This window comes from Perna viridis, chromosome 3, assembly GCF_037379345.1.
Source record: "Perna viridis isolate PV_CMFRI_1.1 ecotype Kerala chromosome 3, ASM3737934v1, whole genome shotgun sequence".
NCBI lineage: Eukaryota > Metazoa > Mollusca > Bivalvia > Mytilida > Mytilidae > Perna > Perna viridis.
In genome coordinates, this window is record NC_142447.1 from 45197875 (window position 1) to 45217617 (window position 19743).

Sequence of the window (19743 nt, forward strand, 5' to 3'; positions counted from 1 at the left end):
TTGTGAAATTTGCATAGAAGACTATGGGAAGTGGAATAAGTGGTTTCTAGCCTTTATGTTAGTACAATATTAAGTTGTCTGGGTCCAAAAGCATAGGGTTTGAGGATATTGGATTTTACATTACGTTTTAATTCGCTTTTGAATTTTGATAGCAAATCCAAATCTCTTGTTGATTGATCTAGTTTATTCCAATGTCAATGAGGGAATAAATGATTCTGCTTTTATAGTCTTCAGACAGTCGGAGCGCCGCGCTCTGTGGAGGTAGAAAAGTAGTCATTTTATGTCAACCGGAAAGATCAGTCCGTCACCGATTCTTTCGTGGTGGCGCTAGTATCGTCTTGGCAGTTGATCTTTGTTTACATCGTGCGGCTCTGATAATTGTATTGTTTTGTCATAAATTATGGGAATTGAGATCCAGATAAACTGAATTGTATAAGAAAACATATTTTTCGAGGGGATTGACATACTGTCAACTTTTTTCTATGCCCACTTTCTTTAAAATTTACCTGGATAGTCAGGCGCTTCGTCGGCGAGAGTTAAGGAAAAAAATATGGCGGGTAAATACCACTGTCCGAAATAACTGACACAACTGCATCCCCGTGGTTGTTTTTTACCAAGTACGACCATAACTAGGACGGGAAGTCTCTAGATTCCAGAAACACCCATCATAATTCTATTTGACTCCAAACATGACCGAAATATAACTAAGATTTTGACGGATTTGCACAATGGACGAGCTCTTTTTTTTTTTTTTTTTTTCCTTTGATGTAAATCAGACAACTGAATGTTGACAGTAGTATCTTTGGTATTTAACTGGTTTCCATCTTCCTTTCTACACAAAAGGTGGATATTTGAGATTCTGTTGGCTGACGTGTGTACTCTATTCTAACAAATATACAGGCTTCTTTAATACCATAAAAATCCAGGACAAAACATTCAGTTTGTATTTATTTTATTTTGCTAATATATTTCTGGTGTTATTGTCGTTCTAATGTTTTATGTACATGAACATGCATTAGCATACTATTTAAAATAAAATCTGACGGATGGAATTATTGTAATTGCATTTTTTCAGTAAAAATGTAGCTTTGCGTTGACTGTTTTTCCTCAATGGTGAGAACTCAAAATCACTCACTCGAACCAGCGATGGACATACTATAAAAAGGGTCCAGTTACACTGTTCATGAACTGGCATGAAAAAAAAAATCTGGTTTAGAACTGTTCACCCATTAACAATATATATCACAGAGTAAACAAGGTAACCAAGGTTACAGGGATTATAGAAAAGGATAAGGAAATAAAAGTATATTTTTACATTTGTATACCATCACAATCTTAATATATTATCAGTTATTTTCATTGAACAACCAGTTTCCATAGAACATAAAATTAACAGAAGTAAGCTGTAAGAAAACAATACCTGTCAAAAAGTTGAAGATTTTTTTATTTAAAGATATTTTGGACAACACTTCGCCACTTATAAATATGCATGTGTAATCATTTGTTAAAACAATAAAATTACAAATGTATTTGAAGTCTCGTGTATAAAAATTCAATAGTTATAAGTTTCTGACATTGAGACACTTCTTATCATGTATGAATGTTGTTTTTCAAATACAAATGTACATGTCAATCTTAATTATTTGTGTTTTTTTTTTTACATCTATGTGCTCTTTGTCAATCTGAGGTTACTGGTATCGATGCTACATGCCAACATATCAAAATAATTGTTGAAGAGTAGCTATCACTCTCACAAAGAGAATTCACTTTCCTGCAAAAATTAAATATTTCACCAATTTGACAGTTATACATTATATTTTATATAGAACTAATATATTTTGATATCTTGTATTTATTTCAAATATGGACCTACATTGAAAGGAACAAATAAGTCCTTTACAGAAAATTATTTCCCTTTCTTATGTACAGAAAATTTATGTCTAACTGTGTATTATATGTATCTTTAAATCCCATATATTAGTAGAAAAAGTATCTATTGACTGATAAAAGGTAATTATGCAGTAGTTTTATATGCATAATAATGTACATTATAAAAGAATGACAAATTTCTACAGTACAGTTGGATGTCAACAAGTGCTCATATTCTTTGTGTGTGTGTGTGTGTGTGTGTGTGTGTGTGTGTGTGTGTGTGTGTGTGTTGGTTTTTGGAGAATATTTAGTTCATGCTTTGAAAGCTCTGATTTGGTCATGCAGATGGACAGGAATTAAAAAGCATCATTCATTTAAACTGAGGATGGGCAAACTCTGACATCTCAATGTATAATGAAGAAATACTTTGAAAGAAGAAAAAAAGGTTCTCTTTAATTTTGTAAATCTTTGGATCTACAGCTCCAGTACAACCTACTTCCCACATTTCCTTTTAAAAAGTGCATTTTTCATGATTTTCATATATTATTTGTAATGCAGACCTAACTTTCCAAAATATTAGACGATTGTTTAATAATTCAAGTGGACAAAACACCAGCGTTTTTAAGGGAATCACTGAGATCACCGCAAAAGACCCCCCCCCCAAAAAAAAAAAAAAAATAAAAAATAGAAAAAATAAAAAAATTATAAAAAGAAATAAATGTTCACGTGAATATGTCCTTCAAGAGTAAAGAAAACAATTTGATTCAATCAAGAATGAATTACGAGAAAGGAAGCTGATTATGATAGCGGAAAAAAAATCATGAAACACATGATGAGCTATTGTGCTTTGGGCTAGGCATCATTTGTACGTCACACTCACAGCATGTATCTTTCTTGATAGCTTAGGTCTAGAGGACCCAAAAATCAGCCTGCTTAGTGTTTGTCAATCATATTGAAGGCGTGGAATATACCATTACTTCATCTTTCTTTTGCAATTGCTTCAAAACAGCCGCAAAATGTCGATTTTTTTCCCTCAACTTTCACATTTTCAACCACTTTATTTACTACGCTTCACATGGAATGATGGGTAGTATTTGGTATTTTTAGAAAGCTCTGCGTCATTCCTATCATAAAATAACATTATTGACCAATCAGAAGGAAGGGGATGCAATTGTGTCAGTTAAATATAATTCAGGTGTATTCCTAACTTGAAAGAAAATAATCACGTCCCCCTTTTTGAAATGATCGTTCCGACAAATCAGTTTTCAGGTTGGTTCAGTCTTTGAAAAACATTTATTTTTAAATATTTTAGAGATTAACTCTGTGCAAAGTGTGTTTTTTATGCTTTTTTAGCAAGTATGATCACTTCCGCTTTCTTTACAACAAAACCCTAAACGAAAATTACATTATCTCCCCTTTCCCGCGTGACCAATAAGTGGAACTCTCCTGTCAGCGCGGCATTCCCACTGAGAAGGTTAATATTATGTCTGAAACATTTCTGAGGGGAAAGTAATAGTACTTTCAATTGTTTGAGGAATTAAATTACACAGAAATGGAGGTGCAATTTGGTTGTTATGTGTATACATGGTTTGGAGTTTTCTTCTCTCGCGCCTAGATTTTAATATTTCCCATCCAGTTTCGCGGTAGATTAGATCTATCTTGGTAAAAATAGGTTATCCAGTTACAATTCTAGCTACTTTAGGTTGGACATTTTCTATCTTATCCGAATTAACTACACCACACTATGGATATGACTACCTTATATCTTAACCTAATAGAAAATAAAGCTCACGACATTGTTCGACGACAAACAAGTCGACTTTTTATCCCGATGTCATATGATATTTTGACCCCCGAGAAATATTGACCACGGGGTTAAAATATCATATGTTATTTTAACCCCGGGATCAATATATCACATGAAATTTTTACCCAGCGGGGTTATTTTACCATTAACCCCCTTATGATATTTTAACCCCCCTGCTGCAATAAATTAACCCCCCTGTTATATTGTACCCCCTGCTGTGATATTTTAACCCCCCCCTGCTGCGATATTTTAACCCCCCAGGTTGCTATATTTAACTCCCTCCTGCGTTAAATTAAACCCTGTTATGATATTTTAACTCTCTGTTGTGATAAATTACCCCCCCCCCCCCGGTAATGATATTTTAACCGCCCTATTGTGTTATTTTTACCCCTTAGTTTCATTCAACTTGCAATTGGAGGGTCATCGTGGGTGTTAAAATATAATACAGGGGGGATCAATTTATCATAAGAGGGGTCAAAATTTCACTTTGATATTTTAACCCCGGGATCAATATTTCGCAGGGTCAAAATATCATATGACACCGGGTTGTTCATTTTAATTCATATAATTCTGTTTCATTAGTGAATGGAGTTTTCACTTTTAACTGATATGATGCAACTTAAAGACAAACTTATAATTTGTTCTATTCGTCGATTTTATCGTTAAAATTATGAAGTTTTCTGTATTACATGATCATTCAAACAAATACACGTTGAAGGAGAAAACTAAGGCAAATACACGTAATTTGTTTAAAAGTCATCAAGTCATCTATGAGAAAATAAAGGTTCAATATAACCAGTAAGAAATAACTAAGAAAAAAACGTATGAATGCATTTTATCTAGATTCAGAGGACTTTTATAATACCGCTTTGTCGTGACAGTTGAAAGCTGTCGATAGACCTTCTGTTATATTCGTGATATAAGACTCCTTTTTTAAAAACAGTTACTAGAAAATTTGAAAGTCTGGCGCGTTTTGTTTTTTTTTTTTGTTTTTTTGTTTTTGTTTTTTGGTTTTTTGTTTTGTTTTTTTTTTTGTTTTTTATTTTGTTTTTTTTTTTTTTTTGTTTCGACCAAAAGGTATTCCAAAAGTAATAAACCGCATTCTATCTCGTTGACTCGTTTATTTTTTTTTCGGTCGTATTTACTGCGGAGCTTTTAAAAAACAAGATTTCTTTTTGTTATATGCCTTCATTCCCTTTTATGAATGTAGATGGTGCAGTGTTATTGAACCATCCATGTTTTTGTGAGTCTATCCTATCACATTTATACAAGACAGAACACAGCAGAAAATCTTAATCTCTAAAGTTCTTCAATTCATATAGTCAGTTTACCATTTATCTATTGTAAAGTTTCTTCGTCATGTACAAACGATAATCAAGGGAACCACGATTCGAGTGAAAATCTAACGAATGCATTCCAAAGATAAAGACTAGACATGGAAAAAAGACGCATACAACAAAAACATGAAATAACCAAAATAACACGAACAAAGAAACAAAAATAAGTGAGCAATCCAGAGTCCACAAAAAAACTAGGGACCAGGTGCCCCAGTAAGGTAAACGTCCTGTGATATTCTAGAAACACCCGCAGAGTTGCTCGTCACGTCCGAAGTTGGCGAATGTTTTGGAATCTATTGTAAACCTATTTTGAGAGTGATGTAATTAAAATTGTTAATAATTACCATTTAACTTTGTCAAAAACTACGTCAAAGGTTTTGTCTTTTACTGACGGCATGACAGTTTGAACACATGATGCACATGATACATTGATTCATCTGATTGCGATTCCGGAAGTATACCTTCTCTTATGACAATCCCGGAAATCCACCATCCATTATGTTTTTACTTATTTGATAAAGCTTCCATCTGTCTAACGATGTATGAACATCATGCAGAATTTACCCTACAACTAATCAAGTAAGTAAAATTTATGTTCAAGATGAAATAAAATAATTAAGATGGACACTGAAAAATTTCTAAACTTAGATTTTGTGCCAAGAATGCTCCAAGGTGTACCGGCTTATTCGCTAGAAAACATTCCACACAAATTGTTATAATTCAAGGATAATAATGACAAGTGTTGTTAATCAATGAATTCAGAATTAGTCGGGTGTTTGCAAATGGTTAAAGTTAAATCTAATCATTGCGCCACGTGTCTTTGCATGTTTTTCATTCTGTTGAATGTGTCTTTCTATAATAACTGTTGAGGGCAAGTATGAAGAACAGGACAAGCTAAGCATTTCGGAGAACCTGACATTACTTCCACTTTTTGTGGGAGGTCATATTACGAGTGTTTTAGAAGTGAGTATGAAATTCTTGTTATCTTTGTCTTCAAATTTAAAATATAATTGTGTTCATTCTAATCGCTGCATTGTGTATGTAGATCGTCTCTATAAATTCCTTTTTCGGTCATGTACCTGGATTGTGATGTCGCTGAATTCGACTTTGTTGCCGATAGTCACGTTTTAGGATTTCTTCAAGGTTCATCGTGAATAGGTTAATTCTTCACACAAAACAAGTATAAAAGTCATTTTTGAAATGAATATTGTTGAATGAGAAAACTCCAATGACGGCATCGGAGAATCCACTCAATGCAAGTTGTGTACATGTACCAATGCGATTCAAACGTCAGAAGAGCTGTTAAATTAGAGTTAAGTTATTAAAAATGATTTAGTAGACACAAGATCGTAAAAAACGACATTTAAATAAAACAGTTGTAGTCAAGTCTAAAGACGGTTCGTGTGCTCAGCTGGGCATACATCGTCATACTTATCAGTGCAGTCGATCCATCTTTACGAGGCCTTTTAAATATTTCCATGAATCATCTGGATATCAATAATATCCCAAAATTTAAAATCTCATGGTCTTTAATTTAGTTTAATTTAATTTGAGAATTCGAACATATTGAAGCTTCACTAGAAAAAAAATTATATATCTTAGGCTATGCTAGCTTAACGTTATAAATAGTAAAACACTATGGACTAGGAAAATGCAAATATTAGAAAAACATAGCATTGAAAGCGGAATCAATATGAGATCACCCAAGAGAAGTTATCTTTTCGGTTAGTGTTATCCATTTTTGCCTAAAAAATCTTTGTTCAAATTTTGTGTGCTGATTTACGGCATGAAATTTGCAGAAATTTGTCTGCTACGGTTGCTATGAAAACTCATAGTTAGCGAAAACCTTTCAGGGTCGTTTTACGAAATAAAGATTGCAAGCAATTTCATGACACTTATATAGATAATATTATAATTTTCCTTCAAATATTTCCTTTCTAAAACCAACAGTGTTGCAATGGAAACGGAAAATGGCCGATTAGCTTTCAGGTCATTCATCACCAGATGTGCAAAAATAGATTACCATAAATACTTCATGTCGTCCATATGAAGGTAAATATATACAATGACCATCACAAAAAAATGTTTAACAATTTCTACTTGATTTTTGAGCTCCTGTTGCAATAAACGGATAAGGATCGAAATATCTGTTTATGTATCTTACAACATCAGTACTGATGTTATTTCCAAATTATCCAGCGTCTGTAGTTTTCTGTTAAAATTTGTTTTTATTTTCATTTATTGACAGGAAAAGTTCTCTCTCGTAACAAACAAAACACTGTACTTTCTAACGATAAATATTGCACTTATCAATGCATTATCAAAAACACTTATATTCTCTCGGCTAAACCTAATGCATGTACTACGAGTCGGTTCCAAAAATACATTACACTTCAGTTGTACATGTTACTTAATTTATTTTGTTTATGCAAGTTTTCAATACAAAAATAAAAAAAATCTCAGGAGTTCTGTATTTCTTATATAAACCATTGCACAGACTTTCATCTTACAAAAAGCGTTCAACAACGAAGCTATTACGGCTCCATGCATTACACCACAAAAAACGAGCTGGTCGCAATAAAAGCCAACTCTGGGTCATTATTTGTAATATCCCGTAGAATAAATTTATGAACAGATTCCACTCAATTGTCCAAATTAAACATAACGTTACTTGATACATCCGTGAACAAATTTCGCTTATTTCCTCAATTAATTAATTAATAAAACACGTAATGCATGTACATTATCTGTTTTCATAAATTTTAGTATCACGTTGGTAATTTTGGTTTGGCACCAACATCACGGTCAACGAATGTTTAATTTTTAATTATTAATTTAAACAGTTAAAATTATATTTAAAACTGTATTCTTTTTTAAATTGCTTCTTGTCACGACTTTTTCTATATGTTTTTTTTTCAATGTAGTCTGCTTCCTGTGTGGGCTAAAAAATCTAATAATGCCACAGGAGAAAAAACAAATTTACACTACATGAAAATATGGATGCAATTTTCCTGGTCTTATGCTATGCTTCTTTGACTACTTCTAAGCTTCATCAAATCTAATTGAGAAAAATGTCTTAATTCTTCATATCATATTAAATTATTGTGATTCTCTTGATTAAAGTGCAGCCATCATCAAGGCTTAATCATGTCAAAGAACATTTACAAGATCCGAATTCCTCAAAACATTCCATTATTCATTCTCCCTAAAGCCTGTGTAATTCATAAATAAGTACTTGCAAAGACGAACAAAAAAAATTGCAGATCGCATTTGTTAAATATTTATTGGAGAAAAAGATAAATAAACCTGAAATCAAAATTAATTCAATAATTTCATTTATAACTAGTATGTCAATTGTTTGTTAAACAATTGAAAGATATTTCCCTTGAAAACTTTCTCTTTGTAATATACATATTAAAACATCTACAACAGTTTGATTTTTGCACTTGGTAACCTTGTCAAATGTAATTGTGGATGTTCCCATCATGACTTTTGTAATGTCAACTCGACGACCTTTCGTTAGATATACAACAACCCTAATTTCTGTGAACTTAAGAATTTTGAAATTATTAACCCCGACTGGGTTCTTTCTCTATATAAATAAATTGAAATTTGAGATGAACACATTATGACCTTTAATTCGACACCCTATCTACATAAACAACTTAAGTTTTGCACTCACTGACCTCACCCAAGTCATTAATTTCTAGACAAAACATCGATATTTCGGATGTACGCTTTAAGACCTTTCATTTGATATGCAACAACCTTACCCTCTAAGAACTCTGAATTTTTGCGCTTAATGACTCTACTATTTGAACATGTATTACTGATCATGGTTGATTGTTTGTTTGTTTGTTGGGGTTTAACGTCCGAGCAGCAATATTTCAGCTATATTCAGACAATGAACATGAAATGGATGATAAAATGAACATGAAATGAAAAAAAGAAATTATGGGTCACAAGGATAATAGGGTCGACAAATTTTGATTGCCACTGGAAAAAGGGGGGATGGGTAAGGTCGGGCAATTTAGCCTCCTGTGGCGGAGCACAAAGGTTCCTACTCCTATCGAATACCACAGCAGGGTTCTTTAACGTGCGAGGAACATGGCATCTTTCCCAACACGGTGCACCACTATGGTTTGCGGTCAGGTTTTCCGTATTATAGCCTGACAACCCCAGCATGTAACACGCCATGGGTACCCCATTTCACCACCTGGGGCACACATCCCAGTTGCTCTGTGGGCAGAGCGCCTAGCCCCCGGCTAGGTTTCTGAGCACTATTTAGTCGCCTTATACGACAAGCTTAGCGCTGCTGCAGGCCTATTCTTTAAACACCCGGACCTGCACGGGGCGATCATGGTTGATACTCTGATTTTTGAAATGTGCTCATTTAGACCTTCAACATGACCCCCTTCGACAAAGTTGAAAAATGATGCAATATCAAATCTATAAATAGGTATTGATGAAATATATAAAGCCATTGGAAAATTTTAAGTTGTTGTAGTATCATTGGTTTTTAATATTGGTTCTTGGTATTTTGGAAAACAGTTGTACTTGTGCAGATCTTTCATTCTGTGGAATGATCATTTGTGTATCTGCTGTGAATTTTGAAATATATACCCCTGCTCTTAACACTTAAAATTTCAATAGATCCAAAAGTAGACAAGATAAATCAAATCTGAAAACTGTATGATAATTTGCAGAACATATACAACAAAATTACAAAATAATTTGGAGCTAATTTTGAGCCCAAGGATTATTAAAATATAATGCAATAATAAACTCCAGAACCGGAAGTTGTAGAGACATGAAACTACCACCATACATCTTAGGATTATCTGACCTTGAAAAAACTTACAAGGTCAAGGTCATACGTTTATGTCAAGGTCACAAACCGGATTCTGCAAAACATTTAAATTGTATAACTTTTGAACAGACGGTCTGAAAGTTGAAAATTTTGTCTCAAAATGTAGGGCTTATCAAGAGGGTCATTTCATACGCGTATGTATGCACTTATCTCTTATAGTTTTCTCAATATCAAGGCTGTAGTTTGCAATGAGAAGGCTTTCTAGCACTCTATGAACTTTGACCTTAAATGCAAATGAAAGGTCATATGGACCAAAGATCATTTATGAAGGTCCCATGTTTCTACAACTTCCGGTTCTCGAAATATTATTTTTTAAAACTTAAGTATGATATTTCAAGGGATATAACTCCCGTATGGTTTGACAACAAAAATTTATGTTTATTAATTAGGCCGTTTGCTTATGTGCATGTAACCGTTTCCAGAATTATTCTATCTCTTATGGTTTTTAAGATATGAGCGATTAAAAGAAACTGTTTTAATGGGACATAACTCTTACAGATGGTAATGAACTCCTTAGCAGGGTCATTTTTTGAATTAAACCTAATGACATCTAAATGTTCACCAAATATGGTCATGATATCCTGAAAAATGAGTTCAGGGGACCATGTTAAAAAAACGCCAATAAAAGGGAGATAACTTCTACAATGGATAGTGAAATTCTTCACAGGGTCATCTGATGAATAGGGTAGAGCATGTCACAGAAAATTTTGCAAATAACGGAAGAATAAAAAAAACAGAAAAACAATAAGGTCTTTCCCTGGTAGGGAAAACCCTTAAATACTGGTATAAAGTATAAAGGTGATATATGTATATATAGTAGAATAATTTAATTTCAGAAGTAAAACACTTTTTGATCGGATAAATTAGATTTACGAAATTAATTTAGCCATCAGCTCATAGACCATATCTGGTAATGCAACTATGACATCATCAAATTTTTAAATGATTTTCTCGTAGAATTTTGGTACTAAAGTTAAATATAAGAAATGCTTGTTATATTTTTTCGGTCTATGTGAAATAACCTCGATGTCCGTAGTGCACAGTTGAAAATAACCTGCTACGCAGGCTATTCAGTGTACAACATGTAACTGAGGTTATTTCTTCATAGGCTGAAAAAATATAACAGTCATTCCTTAAATATTTTTCCAGTGTTAATTTTATTGTGGTTAACCTAGATTTTTCGCGTGATGGCCACATTCTACAAGAAAACAGTATATGTTTTGCAACGTTAAATTGTAAATACACTATATCCGGAACAGATTAAGTTATATTACTTATATGGTCTCAGTCATACATTCTTTGCCCCATAGGCTTCTGTAGTAAACTTTATATTGTCATGATTTTAAAGAAAAAGAAAAGGAGTTTCAATCCAACTTTTGACCATGTTTTTTTCATTTTTCATTCATGCTGGTAAACATTAAATTGTCATGATTTTAAAAATAGAAAAGGAGTTTCAAACTAACTTTTGACCATGTTTTTTTTTTCATTAAGGAAATGTAAAAAATTATTAAGATCCAATTTAGCAAAAAGACAGAAAATTTGATATACTTGAACAGGTGGAACTAAAAAAGACTACTTCTATTTTCAATCATTTTGAGTCAATGAAATAGATCCCTTTTCTAAAGCATTATTTTTCACGAAAATACTGTTTTTCCTCAAAATCAAGTTTTTTGTGTCATAGCTTGATATTTACCCTGTTTTGTTGATGAAAAATGATAATAATTTGCGAAAAAACAAAAACAGGCAAAGAGAAAGCGCACTATATTTTTTTAGCCTCCACGTTTTGACATACACTCGCTCTTGAATATGCAGTATAAGATTGATACCACATGACGGTTTGAACTACAAAACGATTGAAGGCAAATAAAATTACAGTGAACAAATTTTCTATGGGTTGTTTTTAATAAGGGGATTTTTCTAAAAAGTGGTCAAATATAAAGCCATTACTATAACAAAAGAATAAATATACTAATTTCTTTCTGACCGGAAAATGTTGCGAAATCATGTAGTCAACAGCTTATTAAAGTGACAAATATTTACAACTGGGATGCATATATTTAAATAAATTAAAGTATTAACATTTCTAAATACCATGACTACCCTTAGGAATTTAAACGGTTATTTTAAATATTGAACTGCTTTTCATAATTAAATAACAAAGGAGAAATTAGTGATATGTGTGGTAAAAAGGGATAGTCATTAAAACTATTTTGATGACTTCTTTTTCTAAATCACCACCGCTTCGAAATGAGTATGTTCTGTGCTATCGGAAGAGCAATCAAGGGAACCAAGGCTATAGCGGTAATCAAAAGAATGTAATCCAGGGACAAAGACATGGAAAACAGACATACACAACAAGGAACATGAAGTAACTAAAATCATACATACAAAGTAACAAAAGCAAATGAGCAACTCGGACTCCACTAAAAACTAGGAGCATGGACCAGGTGCACCGGTAGGGTAAGCGTCCTCTGCTTTTCTAGAAACACCCGACGAGTTGCACATAAAAATTCAAGTCCGGGGCAGACAAACGAGGAAAGGAAAACTATGTACTGTTGAATAAATCAGTGTTTTCATGGGGCAGATGGATACACCATAACGATCCACGAGTTCATGATGTCGACCAGAAAACTTCTGTAGTGATGACTTCTACTTTGTAGCAATGTAAAAACCCTGTTCCAGAAGCCTCATAAATAAAACCATGCAATCTACAGAAAGATTTTAACACTGAATCAAAGAAAGCAAACGTTTGTGGAGCTTGGCTTGTTAATTTCAAGGAGGTATCTTTTTAAAACAATAGAGGCCAGGAATCAATAGTAACAATAACAAAAGAAGATAGTTTTAGTAGGAGTTTTACGTAAAGATTCAAAGATATCATGTTGCTAACGCCAAAGCAAATACAACCTATCCTAGCCTTCAATACAAAGTAAGACTGAACGGTGAGCTCTAATCACGTTTTATTAGTCTCCAAAGACAAATTAAAATAAGATTGTTGGGAAATTATGCACATAATATAACAAAATTGAATAAAGACAACCAAAGAGAAATGTCTTGACATGATACAGGTTGCAAACAAAGTCAGTAAGAATTCATGCATGCTAATTGAGATTTTACCTTCTGTTAACATGTTGTTGTAGTATAACACAAGGTAATGAGAGACATCTACAATGACGAGAAGTCCTGAAAGAGTACTGAACGTACCGTACTTACGTTTACCTATATAATAATACTATGTAAGTTGCATATATTTATCACCTCACCTTGAACATTTTATTGAAGAGTTCAAAGTAAAAGAACAATAGTAAAAATTGGTATCCATCATTTATCTGAATAGAAAAGAGAAATATAAAATAGTGTGAGATATCTGATAGAAACCTATAAAGGGGTTAGATGAAGTACAATCATGATACAGACATTATAAATGGAAGCACAAACGTTCAACTAGTAGATGGTCTTATACTTTTAAAATAAGGTCTCAGAAAAGAACAAAGACAATATGGAAAATTGATATATGATGAAAAAGATTGGTAAATATACTCGCTGTTGTCTCTATATATATAAAAATAATGAGGTCCCAGAGGTATTCACTAGCCTAGTAATCAGAGTGGTCTGGCTGATTTATGTCGTTGATCATTTCCCGATATTAAAAGGCTAAAATACTAAGGTTTCGTCACATTTTTACACATAGCTGAATTTCAGTGTTGCCCATGGCTTCCTTTTTCGTTTTTCGACATTTTGGTTCGGAGTACTTCTTGTATACATTTTTTAATCGAGATCTTCCTATATATACGTTTCTAATGCTGCTGACAAGAAATAATTCCTTAAAAACGATTACAGTATACCGGAATTTGCAATATTAATACGAGTGGTATATTTGTATTTAGGTATTTTTTCCAGTAATGGACCGAGGAAAATTAACCACTTTATTAAAGAAACATAGATAATTTTGTTTAAAGTTTTTTTTTACATGTATGCCCTTTTTATTCTTTCTTCTTATCAACTTCTTAAAAGGTTTTACAAATCAATCGGGAGTGTCATGATATAACCACATTACCATAGAAATATTAATGTCTAATGCTTTCTTTAATCTGGTGGTTGCAGGTTAAATTGTATTTTGGGAGAAGATCGGTTTACCGATAATAAAATTAAGAAAATGATTGATCTAAAGAATATTACCGAAATCCTTGGTAAACGAATTTTATTTTTAATATATAAAGTTTATTGAAATCAGAAACTTTACGGCGGCTTCATGCAGATATTAGAAATTGTGAGATGTATATAGGATTGACCTAATCTCCTTTTGGAAATGGAAAACTTATTTAAACCGTCTCTTTTGTAATACATCTGTAGAAGGAAAGTAACCAGTGATTCGTACTTGGCTTATTAATCGTGTAAAGTAGATGGGTGAATTTAGACAACATAAACTATATATCCTTTGTTAGTAACCACCGGAACTTTATCTGTTTATCTTATATTCATATTATTTTTTACATTAAATCGGGTTGACTACTCCCTTTAAAACTATACGGCATAAGGGCCTAAGGGCATAAGATTAGCTATTTAAGGGACAAAATGATTTCGACTGGTGATTCTAATAGCCATATAGTAATTGATAGTCTTCAACCAATGTTGTGTATTTTGCAAGGTTTAGAACAGAGGAACGTTTTTTATTGACAACACAAGGTATATTTATATCAATTACGATGATTTGACTTTGTTGTTGTTTTTTTATTATTATTATTTTTTTTTTTTTTGCTGTAGGCATGAATGATATATACCAACAATATCTTTTCTTGGATGTAGTGCAGATTTTATTTCGATTTAAAAAAAAGTCTTTTTTTCTTCAAATTGAACAATTGTTGACATCGATGTGTAACATATATGTCAAGTATCATATGATGTCTGTTAAGTAGCTATTTACTGAAGACTTTTATAGCATTTTCGTATGTGTATGTGCTATATATTTGACATTTTTGAAAAATAAATTAGTCATTATTTGTGTTTTTGTGCACAATAAACTCGGATGTGAATGATTTATCAATGATGTTTTGGTGAGAAAATAATTCTATTTCTCATTCCGTTTCACTCGGAACGTTTATCTAAAGTTGAGTTTCAGTTTAAGATGTACGAGAACAGACGAAGGAAAATATTGCTTGAAGTAAAACTGAACATTCACAAACGTTTAATTCTTCAAATATCGATCGTTATGATAATTTTTTTTCGCGTATTTTACGGGATTCCGTGCATTTATGTTTTTTTAATTGAAATACTTGATATTTTGGAACATGCAGAACTTTGATAAAGGAAACAATAAAAAAAAACCTGTAAACCCTTTAAATTAATCTGTTTAAACTATATGATTTCATATATAATTAAACTTGATTACAATTTGTTTGAGCATTTTTCATTAATAAACGTTTAATATAGACCATGCATTAGAATATTTGTTATTATCAATAATGCTTACCTTACAGGTTAGTCTAGACAAAGATTTCAAGGAATAATTTCATATAAGTTGCAATGCTATTTGCATCTTCAATTGAAATATATAAAAAGTAATCAAGGGAACCAAGGTTCTAGCTATAATCAAAGAATGTAATCCAGTTACAAAGGGGTAGGGAAGTACGTAGAGATATTACTAGTAAATCATATAAAAGGTATGAATATTAACACAAGGAACTTTAGGTTATGTTAGATATAGAAAAGTACAAAAAGTACATCCGACCCAATCAATTTTATTTTATTTTAGTTTTTGTCCTACCACCTGAAGCCAAAGTTGAGACATAAGTGAATTAATTAAATGTATCAAATTTAATTTAAATCAATATTGAAAATAATGAAATAAAGCCATCTAAAGACGTAAAAATGAGATTTCATTCTTTGTTTACATGAAAGAGTAATCCAGGGAACTAAGATTCAAGCGGAATCAAAAGAATGTAATCCAGACACACACAAGAACATACAATAACCATAATAAAACGTTACAAAGCAAAAAGAGTAAATGAGCAGCTCGAACTCCCCTAAAAATGGGAACATGGACCAGGTGCACCGGTAGGGTAAGCGTGCTCTTCTAGAAACACCGACGAGTTGCTCATAAAAAAAATCAAGTAGGGGTAGGAAAACTATGACACGTTGAACAAATCAGATCTCATGGTGCAGATGGATACACCGTAACGATGCACGAGTTCATGATGACGACCATAAAACTTATGTAGCGATGACTTTAGTCTTGAAGCAACATTACCTGTTCCAGAAGCCTAATTGTAATAAGTCTGGCGAAGTACAAAAGGTCTGCGTAGTTACGGCAAGCACTGGCGTAACGAGTTGTGATATGAAAACTCCATAGACAGGTGCTGAAGGGATGTTGCCTCAGATTAAAGGAAAATTGGCAATGAGGAATGAAAAGTCATCCGGTTTGTCGCAGATGCTGAAGGAATTTAGGGTTTTTTTCTGATTAGAAATTTGTCCAGACAAAGACGGTGAATGACTAAAACGAACAACTGATAACAAACTACAGTGTACACGAATGATATATGAAGTCATATATTTATTGAAAGTTAGAACGAATTACTTTTTTAATTTTCGCACTTAAAAGATTATCAAGAAAATCAAATACACTTATGTCACCCAATTTAAAGAGGATTAGCGTTTATCCTTAGTTAAAAACAAATGCGTGTAGTGAAGTCCAGAGATTTATCTCATCACATGTGAAATAAAGAAGCTGGAGGCACTACTGACTCAAATCTCTAAGACATTGTCACTCTTGGGGTGTCTAAATTATTTCTTTCCTAAACCGTGGTGAAATTAAATTTTAAACTATCAAAGGCTATCTTTTTCTTAAAAAATGCATTTTAATACCCAATTTTGAACAGTTCATACAAAGATGTTGGTTTAAAAAGCAAAGACAAATACTAGACGTTTTTCATTGTACATCCAAACAATATTTCATAAAGCCATTGAAAATGACAATCAACACAATCTGTGTTGTTATAATCTTAAACAAATTGGACTAATATTGCCATCAAAACTACACTTTTAGTGTGGTTCTAACAGTCAAGCACTCCACTCTAAAGTTAAAAAATAAGCACGAATTTCGATCTCTGAAAGTTATGAAGTAATTAAGCTGAAAAAGCGACCAGAAAAGATAAGTAAACATGTAAACTATAATTTCAGAAACTTTAAAGATTTTTTTAACAGTTTTCACAGTACAATTCTTAAAACACGGATTTGTTCATCCCGTAAACTGTGTTTTTATGTCGTTAACTTTGTTTTTCTTTTTGATACCATTTTTGGTATCATGATTGCTCCAACTAATTTACGAAGACAATATATGTTGGTAGTGTAACGAACCACATTACGTATATTTTAATGCCAGTTGACATTTAAACCAGTATCTTTGTACCAAAACTTGATCGCAATAAATAGAAGTACGTTAGCTTTGTTCTAGTTTTAATAACATTTTGTTTTTTATTTACGCTTTGTGTTACATTTGTAGTCAAAATACTCTGTGTTGAAATCGATTTTCTTAGTACTGAATTCAAATGTTTAAACTATTGGGGTCGGTTGAAATCATAACATGCTCATTTAGAAAAAGAATATTTAGTTCATTGTGATACCGGTGCACCTGGTCCATGCTCCTAGTTATACTGGAGTCCGAGTTGCTCATTCACTTTTGTTACTTTGTATGTTTTATTTTAGTTACTTTATGTTCTTTGTTGTGTATGTCTGTTTTCCATGTCTGGTCTTTGTCCCTGGATTACATTCTTTTGATCTCCGCTAGAATCTTGGTTCCTTGGTTTACTGTTACAAACATTTAACAATTTTTGTGATGATGAATCGGTAAGGTGTCACGCTCCTTGCTCTGTATCTAATACTGAATCAAGAAAAGTGTAAGGCTCCTTGCTCTTTATCTCTTGTCAGCTTTATTAACCATATCCGGATCTGTAGAATATGCTTCTTCTTAGTCATCAATATTTCTGTACAAAGAGGGGACTAAAAGATATGCTTATCTAGTTTCAGGCTGGAAAACGTTTTTTTTTAATAACTACAGATATTTTGATTACAAGTACTCCGAGTCCGTTGTTAAAATGTTGAAATTTCTAGTCGACAATATTTTATCGATTTTGGAAAACAGGTATTGGAACACGCCTTTGTAACATCTATGGAAACAACTGACTGATATGTATCTATATTCGTATATGCATTACATTTGGTCTACCCTTGTAACTTAAATTAAAGAAAAACTAATTAACCTTCTTTTCGTGCACACCATCACCTTAACATATATATAGAAGATACAAGACATTTATAATTGAAGTTACCTGACAAATGGGGTTATTTTGCGTCTACTGGATTGATAACCCATCGACTTTGACCCCTATCTGAATGTTCTCGATTGTGATTTATTTTGTTTTTGCTCTTGCTTTTTTGTTTTTGTTTTTTGTTTTTGTTTTTGTTGGTTTTTGTTTGTTTTTTTTTTGTTCTTTGTTTTTGTTTTTGTTTTTGTCTTTGTACATAGTAATATTTTATTCTGTTGTCTACGTTGTGTATGAGGACTGCCTTTGTTTCTTGTTTTAGCCATGTCTGAATTTTCCGTTTGTTTTATGCCTCAGTATTTGCAACCGATGTAAAGGTTGAGCTTTGAGATGTATTAAAAAGCATTCCAGCTGAGAATCATGCAAAATGTGATACATCATTGGGATGCTTATATATTTTTATTTTTGATATTTTGATTGAAATTCTTAGGTAAAAGAAAATTACACGTGTTCTATATAACTCTTGTTATTAGGATATATAAATGGTATAGAATGTACTGTTGAATTATAAATTGAAAGAAGTAACTCTGTAAATGGCACTAAAATACAATAGAAACTATTGGATCTTCTGTGTGAATTATCTCTTAAGAGCAGAAAAATTTGAATGAATAATTATACATTTCATCATATAATCGTATAAAGCAACTTAATAACAAAAAAAATGTGTAGCCTTTTTTGGGCTGTACCACATCTTAACCAAGAATCCTAAATCATCAGGAGAGGTAAAAATCTATTTTGTATGTTGAACTTCTGTATTTGATTCCATAGGATAATTCTACAATACAAAAGTGCAATTATATTATCTGTGAGAAACTTGACGTATCATTTGTTATCCATCACAACCAAGTATTCTGTATTGGCATTATAAAACATTTTATGACATCCTCAATCACTACAATGCCAAATTTTAACTTAATTTATAGTTTCCAATCTGTAGAAATATCCAATAACATTTGTTCACTTTGGTGGTTGTTTTCCGTTTTATACATAAATTCTCAGAAACAAAACAATATTTTATTTAAAGTGCAAAAAGTCATCTTTTCTTCTCTTATATGAGCTTTCATAAAACTTAAGCCTTAACACTGAAAAAAAATGTATTTACTAGGCTTTTGGTTATTCATTGTATATAAGGCGGAATGTGTGAAGCTTTTTATTCAACTTTATTCAGCTGTTCTGTTTTGAGAAAAATCATATTTATTTTTCAAACTTTGATTTATTTTCAACAAACTTATCTCATGAGTATTTTGCAGTATATCACGATATTGTTTATGTTGTTTAATTATGCTTCGATTCAACAACATGAATCATACTAAAATCACTAGATTCACTCCTCCAACATTTTTTGTAACTATTAGTTACTATCATTAATGCTCAGATACACCAATCACGGCCTTATTGTTGCCTAAATACTAAAGCCATCCATAAAGGTTACAGAATAGAAATAAATGTATACGTCAGGATCATAATAATTCATCACCTACCTCGTTAACACTATTAAATTGACAAATAAGGCAATTATTGCAATGTAATTGTATTTATATATTG

At 32.2% G+C, this 19743-nt stretch overlaps 1 long non-coding RNA gene across 1 annotated transcript; it reads right to left on the reverse strand.

Annotated features, from left to right (window-relative positions):
- Positions 1-1639: 1639 nt before the first annotated feature.
- LOC148622453 (uncharacterized) lies at positions 1640-2942 on the reverse strand. Its single transcript, XR_015920874.1, has 2 exons — positions 2750-2942; positions 1640-1771 (listed from the first exon to the last, which is right to left on the reverse strand). It is a non-coding gene; the product is annotated as an uncharacterized LOC148622453 (long non-coding RNA).
- Positions 2943-19743: the final 16801 nt, after the last annotated feature.